This window comes from Convolutriloba macropyga, chromosome 11 (genome assembly GCF_964194025.1).
Source record: "Convolutriloba macropyga chromosome 11, txConMacr16.3, whole genome shotgun sequence".
Taxonomy (NCBI): domain Eukaryota; kingdom Metazoa; phylum Xenacoelomorpha; order Acoela; family Convolutidae; genus Convolutriloba; species Convolutriloba macropyga.
Genome location: NC_134478.1, coordinates 37,432,825 through 37,446,181, shown reverse-complemented (window position 1 = coordinate 37,446,181; position 13,357 = coordinate 37,432,825). Strand labels below are relative to the sequence as shown.

The window sequence follows — 13,357 nt, the reverse complement described above, 5'->3', positions numbered from 1 at the left end:
TTTTCGACATGTTTTAAATTTGACCTTTGAGCTCGAATCCGCCGCTTTTGAAACGTTTGCTTATTTCATCTTTATTGGACACGCTATAACAGAACGTTCAAAAACATGCAATTGAGCATCAATGTGTTCATTTGAATGCATGGCAACATTTTTCCATTAAGCTTCTATAGTTGGTCGCATAAAGATGAATCGCTATCGAACTTTTCAAAGGTGAAAGTTCAAATTTTAAAAACAGCAGCCATTCGTTGTCCATTCCAAGTTTGAACAAGTCAGAAGTTTTTCGAACGTTCGCTAGCTTTGCAACGTTCAAAGTCATTGGATAGAGTTCAAAGGTCAAATATAAAAAACCATTGTGATAAAAACAGACGATTTGAAGCTTCGGGAGAAAAATTGGCATTCAGATGAGAAGTCCGATGCTCAATTACACAATTTGGAATTTGTAACTAATTTTAAATTTGTACATCAAATTTTCAAAACAATCGGAAGCGTTGGAACAAAAGGGTCTAACTATAGCCCCATTTTATCTGATCAAGTTAGAAAATCGAAAACTGATTTTCGATTTCAACTTTACGGGTCCCGTGTCCCGTAAAGTGTAAACACAATTCGGGGTTCAAAAACTGTCGAAAACAAACATCTAATTTAGCCGCTAGTTTCTACGATAATGGTACTTTGATCTTCAATTTTGAGCTCGGTGTCTCAATGAACATGGGGTTTTAAAACAATGCTAACAAGGAGGCTCGCTAATGTGTGATCACATATAAGGTTCCGACCCCGCTCATCCACAATTTTGGCATAATTGTCTACCAAATGAGGAACAGATAGAAAACCCCAACAATTCAAGTGTTTTAAAAATTTCCGAATCAAAAAGATAGCCTCCAACGCAAAAAACTCAGTGGAGTAAAAAATGAAGCATTAGATTGATGAGATCTGCCAATATTAAGAAAGCGAGTTAAGAGCAACAGCAAAATCAAACAACAACAACAAACATTAATTACATCCAAAACTTTATCTCCATTATAAAAAAGAAAACTTAATAACTAAGCCAAAATAGCGTCAAATAAAACTGAAACTAAACAAAATAACATTTACTTCACTAGAAAAGATATGGGACCAGTCCATATAAAGGCTCGGTAACAATTAGACAAAAAAGAACAAAAACAGTAAATTCGCTGATATTTTTAATAATAAAAATAATAAAGATAATATTTATTATTATACTTTAGTAATGAAAATCTTGAGAAATAAACTGAAAATATCCAACAGGTTAAAAATTAGACATGATTATATAGAAGGGCAATAAAACCTGTCGTTATTCAATTTTGTATGTGGTTAAAGAAAAAAAGAACAAATAGACAACAAACAAAATTTCAATTAAAACTTGCCAGAAAACCCTGTTGCAGCCGTAAATTCATAATTTGCCCCCCACCACATATGTTCGATTACGCCTTCTTCGAATGCGGATAATGTAGTATGTGACCTCTCATTAATGAGGCTAGGTAACAAGTAGACAAAAAAGAAAGGCAAAATTAAGTAATATTTTTGTATTTTTCGAAAAAAAATTCTTTCCAAAGTCTACCCTTAATTATAAAATGAAATAATTAAATAGCTTCATTTATTCGTCCAAAGGAAGCCCCTGAGCTCTGCAATTATCCAGAATATGTCTTACGTCTACAAAAAACGTCAAATATGACAAAATAAAAAAAAATACTTTTTTAGTGAGAAACCCGTGTCAAAGCCAGTAAAGTCATAACGAACTCTTTAAAAACATTACACTATGTGACACCAATCCCTTGTGACACCTTGCCTTGACAAAAACAATGTCATATATGAACCGTAGTTAACGAGACTAGGTAACAAATAGATAATAAAAACATCAAAATGGCAAAGTTGAAGTGTTTTTTTATTTTTGAAAACAATTATTTTCGAAGTCATGAATGCCATCATCAACTAAAATCAGAATTTCGGCTCATCTACTTTTCCATAAAAACCAATGGAGCATGTCAGTATACAGGAAATTTCATACAACTAAAAGACAAAGTAAAAATGACAGAGACAAAATTAAAAATTTTAATTTAATTCTGCGAGAAAGAGGTGTCGAAGCCGTAATTACTAAATTCTATATCTTTCAAGATTTTGATATGTTCAATTTTGCGTTAATTTGAACGCCAGTAAAGTGATATTTGAACTGTCAATTATGTGACTAAACGACAAAACGTGAAAAATGGTCAATTGACTAAAAAAAAATTACAAATCTAGAAGTATCAAAGCCAGAAACACGAAAACTTAAGGCATAAAACCGCAATAAAGATTAAATTTCAGTCCAGTGGAAAGACGAAGCATTCTTTCTTTGCTGACACTAAGAAACAAGTTGGCCAAATTATGAAAAAAATGGAGGCAAAGTTCAATAAGCCATAATTTATTTAAAGATCAAATATTTTTAAAAGTCAAAACGCCCATGAGCTTTCAAGTGAAAAACTAGATACATTAATTTACAGCTGCTTAAGAAGCCAATTTGAACCATCACTCGTCAGCTTTGATTTGAAATGTTTGGTTCTTTAAAAAAAACATTTTTCAGAAAAAAAACGACTGATTACAGTCTGAATTATTTTTGGATTCTACCAGTCCAAGATTGGATGATTGCTCCAAAACTAGGCCTGCTGATGCAGTCTGTCCATTAGGAACACAAATGTTTTAGATATAGACAAGTTAATAGTTAAAAAATCAAAAAAAATGCTGCGTCTTTGATAATTGAGTAAATTTCGCAAAACGGCAAAATTTTAATTACAGAGCATTTTCAATGGAAGTTGAAGTAGGAATAGCTCCCCTTTGAGTCTAAAAAATTGTGCTAGTGATTTTGGGTGTATACCTCCGTCAAATTTAAAGTGCAATAAAGAAGCTTATTTCGTGCTATTTTTGATGAAAAAGGCTGAATTTTAAAATATTTAGACAAATTTTTGCCAAAAAATTAAAAATAGTCAACAAAAATTTTTTGTCTTCAAAAAATCAACAACACTATTCTTGAAAATCTTGACATTTCCTAACAGTCAGAAAACACAAAGATTCTGAATCTTGCGAAAGCTAAATTAGTTCCACTTTCCCTCCGGCCTCCAAAAAACACATATTTGTACTTCTACCATACGATGTCGTGCATTTAACTATAATAGGAATACGCTAACATTTAACTTTTTGTTCCGACCCACATAATGGGGGAGGAACTATATACTCACAAAATGGGTTTTTTGTTCAGACAATTTAGGCCGATCGATATAATCATCGAAGAGAGTTGTGAGTGGTATCATTAAAAAGCCCGTCCAGCGTAGAATATGGAATTAAAAAGACTTTTTGCATTTCCGCTTTTTATAGGGAGTTATCGAGGTTCAAACTTTTGACCAAGTTTTCGTCAATTCTGCTAAAATTTGTTCAAATTGTTAAATGTAGTGTTATTCATTTTATCTCTAAAGATAGAGGAGGGTTGCTGAATTGTTCGATCCGAGTCTTTTAGCCAGAATTTATCCTAAATTTTTGAAAAATTAGCCCACTTGCTTTACCTTTGCTGGAAGTAGATACCTTAAAACTCCGGCCAAATTCGGCAAGCTGAAAACGAGCTAGTTGTACTCCCGCTGGCTTTGAGAGTCTTCTGGAATTACAATTTTGCCAGTTTTTTGAACTCGACATTTATACAATGTGCATTTTTATTTTTGACTAACTGAAAAATTTTGTTAAAAAATTGATCTATTTAGCAACCATTTGAACAAATGAGTATTTTGTCAGACGCGGAGCAGTATCTGGGCTGATCTTGATCGCGCCATGGATCATTCCGATAATAAAAGTTTAGATTTTAATGGAGCGCGACCTTTTTTTTCAAAATATTTCCGCTAGGTAAATGATTATGTAAACTACTGACAAGAATTTCAAAGCAGGGCTCAATTTTAGACAGATACAATTTACAATGAATGAGGCCCGAGGAGTTTATATTTTGGTTTCAGAGTTAAGCTCATTGTTTTTATGGCTCTGACCAATTGTTTTCGTAAAAATTTCATGGATTTCTTGAGTTTTGCTTCCATTTGTTATCTGTTTTGTAGCCCAATGGCTTAATGTCCCCAATACAAGATCCAGTTATGTTTGAGGAGGTATAAAGGAACCTAGACAAATCTTTCAGTTAGTATCTTACGTCTGTTATGACTTTGAATATATTTGTTTTAAGAAATTAAATTAAAAATCGGTTAATTTTTTCATCTTATTTCTCTCAACTTCAGGCACAGTCTCAGTAAAAACAGGCAGAAACTGATTTCCCGCGGATTAAAAATTAATATCCGTAACGGATTTATGGTCAACTAATGGTCTCTTTGTTTTGATACTACGCGTTTTCAATTCTTTTTTTATTTTTGAGCTAAATTGCATATTTCACAGATATTTTGTTTCCTTGTCAAATTATCAAATTATTGACAAGTTCAATTGAAGAAAATCACAGTAGGGAATATTCACAGCGCTGGAAAAAGGCACATCTGGGTATGCCATTGTTTTTGTTATATAGTTTATGCTTTTTGGGCCGAGACAGTTATCTCGCAAAATTTTATGGATTTTTTAGTTTTTGTCTATGTTTTTCTTTTTTTTTTGTTGTTGTACGCAATATGACTGATAACGATAGGCCTCAATTGTTTCCCCAGGACGTATAACTCAACCTAGTTATAGATTTTAGTTTATAGCTCTTTTCTCAATTTTATACTTTTTGTATTCATTTTCGTATCCATGTAACTCACTAATTTCTCACAAATTTGATTTGGGATCCCAGTTATTTTTGTTGATTTATTTTTTTTCGAGCTCGGTCATACGTTGCGACTGATTGCTTAGACCACTAATTTTATAAAATGGCTTTCGAAATTTCTATACTGTTCAACTTTTGGGTTTAATTTTAATTTCATGTCTACGTAGTCCTTTTCAAAGGAAGATTCTTTGATGTTAAGATGAGGAGAAGGTGACATTTTACAGTTCTTGCAGGTAATATTATAGTGCCTTGGACAGTGTGATCTCGTAAAATTGTTTGAAGTTTAGGCTTCTTTATAAATTTGTTATTTTGTTGGATCGTGACTTAGTCTCATTATCAGCATGCCCAATTGGCTTCCTGAAGTATTTCAACTCAATCCATCACTGTTTGTTGATATCTTAAAATTGTTAGGTTTTAAGAAAAATTTGTTTTCAAAAACATTTGGGTTTCTGAGCTTCGTCATTTTTTTAGATAGTTTTTTGGTCGATTTATTGCTCAGTCGATGTAAACACAGGTCACAACCCGCTTCCACTGAGCTATAATTTAATCTTTACAACGGTGTTAGGTTCATACATTTATTTCTCGGCTTTGTTACAATTGTTACGAGTTTTTACAAAGAATTTGATATTTTTTTCATATTTGCACATTTTATAGGATTTTTGTTTTCTTTTTAATTTATAGCAATAATTGCATGTCGCATTGGCTTTTAAATTTTGCGCAATTGAAAGTTGGATAACTACATGTCTCAATTGCTCCCTATGGAGACATAAATGAACATTTTAGGGATTTCAGTTGATATGTAATGACATTAATAACGGTGAAATTAATTGTTTTCAAAAAGAGAAATGTATTTTTGAACTTCGCTCCTCTTTGCTTTTTTGTCGACCTGTTGAGCAGTCGCATTGAGAACAGGTCCCATATCTGTTCTAATGAAGTATAGGTTCAATTGTTCCGTTAAGTTTTTATCTGATGTGAGTTTAAATTTGTTATGATTTTTTTATTATAGACATCGAGTTTTGATCGTAAAAAATGCTTGTTGTTTGATATTTATTATTGTCCTTTCGAGTAGTCCTATTATCAACAACGTTTTTCGGCCCTCCAGCGTAGCATTATTGTATTACATTGGTAGTTTATTTAACGATATGTATGTTTTTGAAAGTTTTCTATCTCTTAATCATTTGGTGGCCAATTAAGTCAAAAATGTGGATTAGCGGGGTCGGAACCTTATGTGTTCGCACATTACCGAGCCTCCTTGTTAAGTTTAGTTTCAAATATATCAAATCTCTCCTCGAAACCATTATCAAAAACACTTGCATCAGTGTTCAGGGTATTATAAACGCCCATGATGAATGATAGTCGTAGAAATTTTTTTCACTTTTTTATTCAGAGTTATTGTTTTAGCTTGCCATTATGCATCTTTTAAACAACCAGCATTATTTTGAGGGCACTTCTTCAAATAATTTACAAAATCAGATTCATGATAAATTTAACGTAATTTTAAGAGCATAAAGCGTTTACGTACCGTGAAACTATCAGAAAGTTGAAAAATTTGAAAACTTCAATTTCCTTCAACAAATGGGAAAGTCTATTCCACTATCAACTCAGTTTTGAAATGCTTATCAATGATATCGCTTTCGTATCTCTAATACCTATCGATTGAAAAATATTGACTTCAAAGAAAGCTAGGTTCAAATAAAGTTCCTAACCAAAATAAATCTGGAGATATAAACTGTAATTAATTAAGTTTTACTTGAAAATGTTTCGAAAATCATGTAGAGTTTACGGTAGCATAAAATCCAAACATAGTCATCAAACAGAAAGCATGGATAATATATATACCTCACAAGAGTTCATATTACAGTGAACGCCTTTAAAGCTTCAAGTTATAAACATTATGTGTAGAAAGATAGTTTATGTGTTAATGTATTTACGAAATGCAGCACCTAAATTCAGTTTGACAAATTTTAAGAACAATTATTAAGAAAAGAGCCCCTTTCACCAACAATAGTCAAATTGATAACTTCAAAATTACTTCAAATCAATTATTTCTGTTGCCGCTCATGTTATTCTACTGATTTTGTATTAAGTAATAAAGAACAGACTGTAAACGTATTTACTGGCAATTCAACGTCTCGACAAGGTTAAGAAAAATTCCAAATTTTTCCACAGTTGCCGAAAAAAAACAAGCATATTTTTATTCTTACCGGCTCAACGAAATCTTTCACGGTTCGAAGGCAACAATACTTATGATGCAATAACGAGCAGATTTAAAGATCAGATTTAATGAGCGAGCGAAATTGAGCAAGTATGAAGCAATAGGGCACATGATGTAAAATTGTCATTCTTGGCGGATCGATTATAATAGAACATAGGTTAAAATACTTTTTGAAGGAGTGAAGCAGAATGATCCAAAATTGAATATCATTAACACCTATATTGCGCCGATTGGAAAGTACTAATAATAATAATAATAATAAATTATATTATATTATAATAATATACTCAAAATTCGGTTACCTTCAGAGAAAAAAATCGCAGAGATCCTTACGAACAATTAGACTTGCAGCATAAAAGAAGCTGTTTACTATTTACTATAAAATTGATGACAAGAAATTCTTGCGTTGCAATTCAGAATTCCGACCGTTCATCGGCATTTCGAACTAAACCTCAATTTTGAAATGGTTCAATTTGAACTCTCAGTTATCAACATTTGAAGTCAATATTTCGAGTAATTCTAATTTCAATGACTTAAGTTCGTTTACATCATCAAATTACGCAATTTTGGTTTGATCGTCAATAAATCAACAAATTCTTTAGTTAAACAAACTCGGTTGTAAAATGCTGAAGTTGTACAACTTTTCGTTCCAATACGCACATTGAGAAACATTGAAAACTGTTTTGAAACACAAACATGTCTGTAAATTCAGTTTGATTTCCCACAAAACTACTGCCGAGGGATATACCATTAAAATTGAGAAATCTAGTTGGGTAAAAGCGTTTAATTTCAATAAAATTCTATGGCTGGCTTTGAAACCGTTTGACGTAATAGAAAATTGCCAAGCCATAAATAGCGAATGACAAAATATGACAATTCAGTTGTAAACAGAACATATATATTGTAGGGCAAGCTTATGGTTTTTCGTGACATATTTTTGTCCTTTTCACACATGCACACAAAGCAAGAGTTAACTAATTGCCATATTCACATCTTAAGCAGGCTTTTCAGGTTTGATATCAAAATTTGCTAATTTTTTTCACATATAAGCTCTTGACAAATTGAGTACAAAAGCTATTTACAATTTTTAACGCTATCTGCTAGTCAGAGAGGGAGAGGGTGGTTGTGTTTGCTTACTAATTGTCCAAAATTTTGCGGAAAAATACCCCGACTTTTAGTTTAGCTAAGGGTTGACGAGGAACTATTGGCTCTAAGAGATATTGTGCGGGCAGAGGTTTTGGGTTGAGTGTGAAAAATCTGCCTCTTTTCATGAAGTAAACTGGGCTAAAATTAGCACATCAAACAGACCGCTTATTTCTAATTCAGCTGATTAACACAACAATGGATGCATGTTTAAGAGCTAGTTCAGAACTTCAGTATACACATGATAGAAAGTTGATTACAACTGCGAAATACCCGCACGTCAAGTTGAGGTAATTGACCAAAATCCTAACATCGAGTGTCTGTTATAACTTATTGCTCTTAACTAATACCAATATTAACCAGTCACGATTTTAACAAGTGATAGATATAACCTAAACTAGCTAAGATGCACTTAGCTCTGCAAATTTCTTTCTCGAATGCAGTTTGATTTGGCCTATGTTCACAAAACTGCGATGCAAAGATTACACGTGAATTTGACTCAAAAACTGATCATTCAATCTTTCACTGTCATTTCAAGTCGCGAATCATGTAAGACGATCTCCGATACATGTAAAATGATATCAGCATCTACTATTTTGAATATCAAACGCTGAAAAAAGAGAAAAGGAAATGGGTGGGCTTATTTCCGGCAACCATTACGTTACTACCCTTTTCAGTAGACTCAAAAATAGTTTGAAAAGATAGTTCACACAGTTCAAATACTACCAAAGCAGAGAGGGACAAATCATGATCTCACTTAACTTGAAAGCGTATTGAAATAATACTGGAAAAGCAAATTTATCCAAACTGAATTCAAGCTAGGGAAGAATTTGGATTTCTGTACTGTGAACGTAAAACATATTACAGCAACTTAGGGCAAAAGTGAGAATTTAATCAAAAGTAATTTCCTCAAGTTAAGCAACATCAAATAAAATACAAGTCATACAAAAAGACGTTAGTTAAACATGTATACATACAAATAGAACACAAATTATTGCTCTGGGTATGTTAAGGGTAAGTTATGTGCACGTTTTATGAATAAGAAGGTGTGTTATAATTGCTAATACAAATCCTAGTCAATCGGAAACAAATCAATAGCTTTAAAAAAACAAAACGGACGGAATTGCATTTTGAACTATTATACAAACTGAAGATGAAAAGGATTACAAATGACAGTTGTCAAAGAGATGAAATGACTTGAATGCTCCTTCCACTTCCGTTGTCGAAACTGAACATGCCATCTTCAAGTTTGGCGTAATCAGGCAAGCTGCTGTTTGAGTATTTGCTCAGCGATTTCTGGCTATGGTAGGCAGACGAAACGTCATATTTGGAACCCTTCGCGCTTTTAGGTGAACTGGCGTTACTGTTGCCAGGCGAACCATTAGTCTCGGATTTTACCCATTTAGGAAGTGTCAATTTATCTTTGGTCGCCAACAGGTAAAACTCCAGAAAGATGAGCAAAAACAGGCAAATGAGGGATAATATGATGATAACTATTTTGAAGGAAATTGATTCGATGTATACAAAATCCATCGGTTTCCGTATCCAAGACCAGTTCTCCGGGTAAAACATCATAAAGCCTTGAACCACGAGTAACAATAGGATGCAGATAACGTATGGTATGTTTGTGAACAGATGCTTGCGGTGAGGGGGTCCAGGCGAAAACCCAACAGCGCAAACTATGTACAGCAACATTGATATATAGTTGATGGCCGTGTTTTCCTGACTTACAATGCTCTCCTCCATAACTGCAGCCTCGGTGTCCAAAGGAATATACCAGCTGTAACTTTTCAGTATGGCAAGCGAAAGGCACTGGGCTGCAAACTGCGCTACAATAGCTGCAATCAGTGATAAAAAGATAACGCCGTTGAACAGTCGAACTGGTGGTCGATATTTGGAGAGCTTGTCGCTCGCTTCTGTAGCTCCCATAGTCAGCATTAGTCCAGTAATGATTCCCATATCCATCCACAAAAACTGCAGGTCACCAAGTGTGGTGTCGAACCAATACAAAAGAACTATAGATGTGAACTGTATCATACTATACAGACCCATGAACTTGAAAGTGGCGAAAGAGTTCACCAATGAGGCACGGCCCTCCCGAATTAGCCGGTCAACACATGAAACATCAGGCACGGCACTCGTAAATGGCGACGCGGCTGATGCTTCCAATTCCGACAACGAGATCCCAACGTGAGCAATCTTCAGAGCACCGCAATCGTTTGCTCCATCACCCACCATTCCAACATAGTAGCCCAAATCTTGCAACTTTTCTACTAACTCAGATTTCTGTTCAGGAGACATGCGTGCGAATACGGCAGAGCGCTTCAAAAACATGGCCGCCACCGCCTCTTCTTTGATATCCTTGAGGGCTGAGAACGCATCACCTGTCATCGCAAAAACGCTTTCAGATGTTTGGTAATTTTTGGCGGAGAAGTTTAGAACATCATCCCTGTAGTAAAAAGTTTGCAGTTTAGTATGCTTTCTAACTAAGATACAGTCACGAGCTACTGCAGTAGCGGTTGCAATGTTATCGCCAGTAACCATGATTGATCTGATATTTGCAGCATGAAGTTTGTGAATAACTGGCGAAGAGGCTTCCTTCAATTTGTTGTAGAACACCAGGAAACCCAAAAACTCAAGATTTTGCTCCAAATCATTCAGAGTTGCTTTGTGGATTTTGTGCCAGGCCATCTTAGCATCCAAAGGTTTGTATGCCAAAGCCAACACTCTGAATCCATTTCGGGCGTAGAAATCTAGAGATTGAGAAAAGTTACTAGGCAGTTTGGCGCATAGAGAGGCTACTTTCTCTGGCGCACCTTTGAGAAAGAACTCGTAGTGATCTTCTCGGCTATCACGTACAACAACAGCCATGCGTTGCATTTCGGAGGAAAATGGGAATTGGCGGACCAACCCGATATCAATAGTTTGCCCATTGGGTAAATTAGGGGAGGTGACTATAGACGGCGCAAGAGAATCAAAATCGAACCCAGTTCCCGTGCTTTGCTCCGAATAGGACCATCCCGAAGCATTGAAAAGCTTCAGATCCATGGGATCGCCGACCAACTCGCCTTCAATTTTAGTCAAAGAGTGGCACGTACTGATTCCAACCACAAGTTTCGAATCCGGTTTCAGAGCCCGGACATCGAATTCCTCGTTGTTCATTACGTTGCTGGATTTATCGACCGTTACCACATGTTTGAACGTCATATCATCTTCAGTAAGGGTTCCTGTTTTGTCAAAGCACACGACGTCAACGGATCCTGCAACATCGATTCTTTGGGGACTGACGCAGAAAATCTTCCTGTTTCTAAGACGACGTTGCGCGAATACCATACCAATGTTCAAGGCAGCTGGCAAAGCTGGTGGTACTGCAATAGTGATGATATCCAAGGGTTTCAAAATTATTTCTTTTATCGGCTCCTGTCTGTTTATCATCAACACCAACGTATAAACGAACCCAATCATAGCGACGCCCATGAGGAAAACCGTAAACAAAATAGCGTCAAAAAACAGTCTAAAGGACATTGGCTTCGGGTACAAAATCGAACGAATCAATTCGCCTTTCATTGTATAAAAGCCAGTGTTGGCAACAACCGCGTAGCACTTGTCGTTGGAATACGCTCGGGATTGAAGTACAGCAGTTCCCGAGTATAATGTATGTTTAGCATGATATTTCTCAGAGTAGAGCAGCGAATTTCCACCAGCAAATGGCGTTTTTGTGACAGGAACACTTTCACCCGTCAACATGCTTTCGTTCACAATACAAGTACCGGTCAATAAAACTGCATCAAACGTCATTGAACATCCATTTTGAGGAATCACAACAAGGTCCCCTGGAACCAGCTCTTGCTGCCAAATGTTTTCCTCACGTCCGTTTCTCAAGACAGAAATGACAAAATCCCCTTTCGTCATTTTAATTACCTTCCTTTGCTGTGAGTACGTCATATACAAAGACCAAAATATTGACATCACACTTAGAAAGATAATACACAACGAATAATACAGATAATCGTCAATAATCCACACAGTCACGCTAAACAGCTGGAAAAAGTAGAAAGGATGCAATATTTCCTGAACCAATAACTTGGGAATCGATTTGGGATTGATATCGATCTGATTGGATCCGTAGACACCTCTGCGACTCTCCACCTCGAAATCAGGAAGGCCTCGTTTGATATTCTGCGTGGCATCACCCAAAGTCAGACCAGCTGAGAACGATGGGAACTTTGCAGCCATGCTTCCGTCATCTGATATGATATAATTTGATTTCTGGTAGGAAAAGCATAAAAGCTCGCGTCCCGTTTCGTCCAACTTAAAATCAACTTTGTCAACATCAATATTATGCGAATCATTCTCAGTTGAGACTTGACGTTCCGTTTCATGTTTAAGCCTTTGTCGCAAAAGGTTCCACGTTTGGTCCGAAGATATTTGAAGTTTGAACAGTCTTCGTCTAAAGTACCGTTGATGGAAATCTTTAACAAGGACATCAGATGCGCAGTTTACGGACTCGACTTTGGTAAAAAGTAGATAGATAAGCCAGTTCGGTTTCCAGTACAGTGGCAGAATCGCAAAGCCAAGGGTAAATACGCAAAGTATTGAGTACAGGGTTGTTTTCAGGTAGTTGAGTCGATATCCAAGGACTGAAAATTCATTTTCAGTACCGGGGTGCAAGTACAACCTGTTTGCCACCATCTATTACATTTAGTTTCTGAAAGATTCAGCTTGCAAATTGTTACACTGAAAGATTCAGCCTTCAAAATGTTACAAATTGTAACAGTACTTGGCCCGCTTCATAACAGTACTTGGCCCGCTTTTACAACAGTACTTGGCCCGCTTTTATTTAATCTGTATACTAAGGATATGGCAACACGAGTTGACTGACTTTCAAACAGTCGCTCTTTTGCTTTGCTTTGACCTCCAATGACAAAAACAAGGCCAGTTTAGATCAAAAAGCCAACCAACTAATTCAATATTTTCAAGAACACCAACTCACAGTAAATTCCTCAAAAATTGAATTCATGATATTTAGTAAGAAAAGGAAAGAATTTAAAGAACAGATAATTATAAATTCAATTGCAATAGATGAGAAACCTGAGGCACTGGTATTAAGTCGTTTGCACTACTCGGCGGCTGCCATTCATGCAATTGAGCAGAATCTAATAGTATCCTTAGAAAAAGAAGTAAACTGGGCATTAAGGGCAACAAATTTTAGACAGAAACAAGAAAAAAATTTA

The 13,357-nt window shown here is 35.5% G+C and overlaps 1 pseudogene; it reads right to left on the bottom strand.

Annotated features, from left to right (window-relative positions):
- Positions 1-8,916: 8,916 nt before the first annotated feature.
- Positions 8,917-12,853, bottom strand: LOC142349750 (polyamine-transporting ATPase 13A3 pseudogene; annotated as a pseudogene).
- Between the last annotated feature and the right edge of the window lie 504 nt (positions 12,854-13,357).